The following is a 5,736-nucleotide window of genomic DNA, read 5'->3' on the forward strand; positions in this document are numbered from 1 at the left end:
CCCATCCCCATGACCATCTATCAACTACTAATTTGTACTTCTTTAACCCTTCACCCCATTCTCACAGCCTCCCAAACACCCTCCTCTCTGTCCATCACCAGGTTGTCCTCTATATTTGTGTCACTCTTATTTCTTGGAGAGAGGGGACACTGTCCTATGTTCCAAATGGCTGTGAGCACCAGGCTGGGGTGCAGGAAATGCCAAATGATGACCAAAGGTAACAAGGCCCAGCACCCAGTTGTCAAGAAGTCCACTCTCAGCTCTAGCCAGCCAGCCTCTGGTTCTGCCACAGTCTTCACCTCAACCCAGCAGCCAAGGACTGGAGCAACGTGGATAAGTCCCCTGCATACTCCCTGCCAGAGACCGGGCACTCCCCAGAACCACGGGCCTGGTGAGCTTCCAGCAGCAATGTGCTTGCTCTGTGCCTCGGTTTCCCAAAATGCAGAAGAAAATGCCACTGATTCTGCCTCCCTCTTTCCCTGGCTAGCAGAATCTCTTGAGATAGAGGAGCAAATCCCTTAAACTCTGGAGCTCAGAATTTGGAACAGAAAGACTCCATCCTTGTGTGGTCAGTAAACTCTTGTTGGGCCAACCAGCCAGGCCCCTGGGAGGCCAAGTCACCTGCCCAGAGGCATCCTTATAACCAAACAGGAAAGCCTCGCAGGACAGGGCTGCCACGCCCTCCTCCTGGCTCCCTCCTTCCTGGCCCAGTTCCTCAGGACTGGTGTCCCATGGGAAGTCTTCCTTCACACTGGGTCTGCAAGAAGGCACCCAAGCATGTAAACTTTCGGAGTTCTGTTTCCACAACCTCTGGGGAGCAAGGGGAAAAGCCTCCCTAATCCCGTTTTACAACAGACAAAAAGAGGTAAGGACAGGGCCAACAGTGAAGTGGATTGAGCTCTTTTCAGTTTCCATTTCTTTCTTCTCCCAGCTCCACCCAGCCCTACTCTAACCCCCATCCAGGTTTCCCAAGGCCAAGCCTGAAGCTCGACTGCACAACATTCTAGATGGAATTCAAAACAGGCCAGTTTATCTGCAGAGCCCTTACCTGACATCCCTGGGCTCTCTGGAGGCAGAGGAAGAGGGCAGTGGGGCAATGCTAAACTCACAGGGGTGATATTCTAATGGCAGCAGCTCAACCAGGCAGCTATTTTTGTACTGGAAGCAGCTGACCTCCTCAGCACCCCAAAATCAGTGTGCATGTGACCCAACTACTTAGCCTGGGCCCCAGCCCCTCTCAGAAGAAAAGGTGGGATATAAAGGAGAGAAACTCAGCTGTCTACTCTGATCAAGGACAACCCCTTCTACCTTAGAGGGTGTGCCTTCTTCCCTACCTCCCCAGTCCCGAAGGCCAAGCAAGTTAGGAATTCTGGAAAAACTACTTATTTCCTAAGAAGTCTTCAGCTGGCACGTATCTGAGAGGTATGAGAGAAGTGGCAGAGTGGGGTGTGGTAGAGTAGGGTGGTTTACAGCATAAATTCTGGAGCCAAGTTGCCTGGGTTCAAATCCTCGTTCTGTCACTATTGTGTTGTATGACTGGGCCTCGGTCTTCCCATCTGTTAAATGGGAATAAGACCTACATCACAGAGTTGTTAAGAGGATTAAAGGAGTTAATATTTGCAAAGTCCTTAGAACATTTCCTGGCACCCGGTAAGTAGACCAGAGCCTTGGCCAAGCCTCCTGGCCTCTGTCTGATTTCTCCCACCCAAGAATCCCTCCTTGCTCCCACCTATCCCTGATCAAAGCCTTTCCTAGGCATGCTAGCCCAACTCTAGATCTGGATGCTTAGCCCCCGGTTCCAGTGTTCACATCAGTGTCACCTTGGCCCATCCCCAGACTGCCTGTCTGAGGCCCAGTTCCCCTCCATCCCAGCTCTGAGGTCTCCTGGCTCGCCACCCTCCATTCTCAGAGCACTAGCCACACAATTCGACTCTCAGCTAGCTTCTCTGTGCAAAGAGAGCTGTGGGTGGAAAGACAAGGGTCTATAGAGAGACCCCTCCCCCAGCCCAGCTTCTTCCCTTTCAACTCCCTGCCCCCTAAGGCTGGGCACCCAGCAGTCACCCAAGGGAGTAGCCTAAAATAAATCCCCAGGTGCCCAGTCGCTCCCATCTCCTGAGTTAAAGAACACACACACACACCCCTCTGTTAACCCAGCCTGGATTTCCACCAAAGAGAGCAAAGAAAGTCATTTATCCCCAACCCACAGCAACCCACACTGACTCCACACCCCCTAGATTCCCCAGTTTCCCCCTAGGCATCCAGGCCTGCCTTTGAGATACTTGCGCCTTCTCCACTTCCCTTTTTCACACCCAATGGCCCCCTCAGATTCTTGTAGCCATTGCACAATGGCTTTTGTGGACAAAAAATAAAAATCCTTAGGATCACTTGCAGTTTAAAGGGGCCTCCTGCACTAAATGCAATACCCACCTCTTTCTGCCTAGCCCAGCCCTGATCTTCCTACCTGGCTCACAATTTCCTGAGCAGCAGCTACGTGCCAGGCACTGTGCTAGATGCTCCAGATACAGCAGCGGGCCATTCATTCAAGGTTCCAGACCTTGAGAATTGGGACAAGGTAAAAAGACAACTGTAACACACTGTTACGGACTGTGATAAATATAATAAAGAAAGTAAGGCAGGTGCTATGATGAATTATGGGTGAGAAGGGGCCCTCTGCTAAGACTGGGAGTGTATATGAGGAAGGCATATTTAAGTCGAGACCTAAAAAATAAAGAGCCAAGCCACCCCAGTGGAAACTCTGGAAGAACATTCCAGGCAGAGAAAACAGCATAAGCAAAGGAGCTAGGGCAGAAAGAAGCTTGAGATGTTCAAGGGCAAAGTGATTCAGAAGTGGCTATCAGGAAAAATGCAAAGGGACAATGGTCAAGATAAGGCTGGAGAAGGTTAAAGATGGCCAGATCATAGAGGGTCTGATAGTCCAGGGGAAAGCTTTGAAATTTGATTCCAAGTGCAATAGGGAGCTACAGAGGGTTTCAGAGGAATGAGATGATCTAATCAATATTTTTCTAAATACTTCTCTGTTAAAATGAATTAGAGGAGGACAAATGTGGACTTAGGGAAAGCATACAGCAACTACTACAGCATTCAGGCAAGACAGAAAAGATGGATTGGCCTGGGGCAATAGCCTAGGGTGGTAGCAGTGGAGTCAGAGCTTGAAGAACAGGCCTGAGAGATTTTGCAGAAAGAACCAAAAGGATTTACAGTTGAACTGGGTGTGGGGAGGGAGGCAGAAAGAGGAGTTGATACCACCCGGTTTCCTATCTTTAAAGCTGGGTGGGTTTACTGAGATGAGAAGGCCTGCACAAGATCATGCTTGGGGAGTGTAGTCAGGGTTCTGTTTTGTCCATATGAAATTTTTCATACCTATGACACATCCAGGACACCATAAATCATCAGAGGGTGGCTGGATAGAGAGGTTAAAGATAAAATTTGCTACTTAAATCATGAAAATAATGTACATTTAAGATCTGTGTCTTTGTAAATTGATGCTTGATTTTCAAAGTTCTAAGAAAAAATGAGAGCTTGGTGGGTATGTAAATAGAAGGGAGTCAGGGAAGAGGAGGGGGCTGAGGACAGAGCCCTGAGATCCTCCAACATTCAGAGTTGAGTGAAGTTGTCCCCAAAGAGGATGAAGTGAGGGCTAGCCAGGAAAAGAGAAGAAAACCAGAAGAAGCCAGGAGAAATTATTGGTTCTAGAAGGAGAGAATGACCAACAAATCCAAGAGTGATCAAGGAAAATCTGCTTGAGGGGTGTGGAAATCACTGGAAACCTTGACTGGAGCAGTTTCAGTAAAGCCGTGGGACAGAAGCCCGGTCAAGTGGGCTGAGAAACTGAAGGGATGTGCTCCAGAGGCACAGGTACAGACAGCTTTCTGGAGAAGCTTTGCTGTGAGGAGTGGAGAAGTGGGTCTGTTGCTGAGGGAAAATAAAGGACAAAGGCAAAAAGGGGACTATAAAATGCGGGTTGGGGGTGTCAAACCATGTTCTTATACTGTTGAGAATGATCCAGGAGGAAAGAAGCCACTTCTAACACTGGAGAGAGGGAAAATAACTGAAGAATTAGGGAGAGAGAATGGACCACCTCAGAGCCCAAGTGGAGGCATGAGGCTGTGGCAGGAACTGCGATGCTTCCCCTTCAACAAGAGAGAAGAGGAGGAGGAGCCGAGGCCGCAGAATATAGATGTGGGGTCTTCACTGCACACACTTTCAGAAGCACACTTACCCATCCCTCCATTCGTGCTCACTCCAATCACCCCTGGGGCATCTGCCTTGTTTCGCTGCTTGGACAAGTGGCCCTCCCACGGACTGGCATGGGATGTGCCACCACTAGCAGGTTCTGCAAACTACTTGTGGACACATCTCACCAAGCTTTCGATCTACTGCGCTTACCTCATCAGGCGGTGCGCCTTCCTGGTGCAAGCTCGGAGGGAATCCACGAGCCCTTCACCCACTCCACGTCAGTGGCCTCCCTCAGCCCCTCCCCCAAAGTGAGCTCTCAAACTCACTACCCATTTCCGAGCCTGGCTCTCACCAAGCCCGCGCAGCCCGTTAGCCCTTAGTTGTCCCAAAGGAGAGAGCTGCTCCCCACCCTGTCCGGCGCCCCCCGGAGGAGACCACCCGTACGCCCGGAGAGAGAACCATTCAGACTCACCTCGCGTCCCAGCTGTCGCCCCGCAGCCTTCTCTTTACTCCCCAGCGTCCACCCTCTGCGCCGCCCGAACCGTCGCGGGGCGTCAGCGCACGGCTTTGTCTGCGCCCACAGAGCGCGCCCCCGGAGCACCCCGGGCGCTCCCCAGCCGCACGCAGCCCGTGGGGTCGGGCCTTACCCTCCACTGACCGCGCTTGCCAGGCCCGCGCAGCCCCCTCCAGAGATCGCCGCCCTCCGGGCCAGACCGCCTTCTCGCCCGACGCGGGCGAGGGGGCGCGGTGCCCACCACTCTCCACGAGCCTCTGGGAACGCCGCACACCCAGACCTCCAGCCCAAGAGACCCGCTGGCCGCCGGAGCCCCGGGCCAGCCGAGCCTTCGGGGCTGCTCCGGGCCCCTCACCCTCCTGCGGCGGCCGCAGCCCCTGCCTACCCCCGAACCAGGGCCGGGCGCGGGGGGCCGGGGGCCGGGGCGAGAGAGCCGGCGCGCCGTACCTCTCCCTGCTGAGCCGGGAAGTGAGTCTGCGGCGAGCGGCGCTCCAGCCTCGGCCTCCTCCGCCTCCCCTCCTTCTTCAGCCGCCTGGCTTCCTCCTCCAGCCACCACCGGGACCGTAGGGGCCCGAGCCAGCCGCCGCGGCCTGTGTGGGGCCCCGCTCCGCCTCGCGTCCCCGGCCCACCCCGCCCGGTTCGCTCGGGTCCGGCCCCCTCTCCGCCTCGGGGCGGGGACTCGCCCAGCTCCGCCCCTGGTCCGCCCCTCCGGGGGCGGGGAAGCTGGCGGCAGCCCTGGCTGAGAATCGCGGTGCCTCAGCCTCCGATCCCCAGCCCAGCGGTCTCCACCCGGGCTCCACGTTTCCCCAGTCAAGCTAAGCACCGAAATCCCCACCCGTCTCCAAAAGAAAAGTAGCCGACCCATCCCGGCCCGCCCTGTGTTGGGCAGAACGTAGGACCGAGACTGCCTGCCAAGCGACCAACAGAGCTAGGATGCGGGCCTCAGTTTATCCGCGGAGTTCCGAGTCGCCCATTCGAAAGGAAGGAAAGCCCTTCTCTCCTCCTAGAGCTGTCTTCACTCCCGC

General features: G+C 54.5%; 1 protein-coding gene across 4 annotated transcripts in view; it reads right to left on the reverse strand.

Annotated features, from left to right (window-relative positions):
• SMOX (spermine oxidase) overlaps positions 1-5,307 on the reverse strand; it is a 34,723-nt gene extending 29,416 nt beyond the window's left edge. For 2 of the 4 annotated variants that reach the window (XM_039863792.1, XM_039863788.1), the window contains exon 1: positions 5,159-5,307. The gene's annotated coding sequence lies outside the window, so the exon portion shown is untranslated. Of the gene's footprint in view, positions 1-4,669; positions 4,763-5,158 lie in introns of those variants that run through there. The other 2 variants (XM_039863790.1, XM_039863793.1) reach the window with 2 other exon arrangements.
• Positions 5,308-5,736: the final 429 nt, after the last annotated feature.

Source organism: Pteropus medius, unplaced genomic scaffold (assembly GCF_902729225.1).
Source record: "Pteropus medius unplaced genomic scaffold, Ma_sr-lr_union100, whole genome shotgun sequence".
Taxonomy (NCBI): Eukaryota; Metazoa; Chordata; class Mammalia; order Chiroptera; family Pteropodidae; genus Pteropus; species Pteropus medius.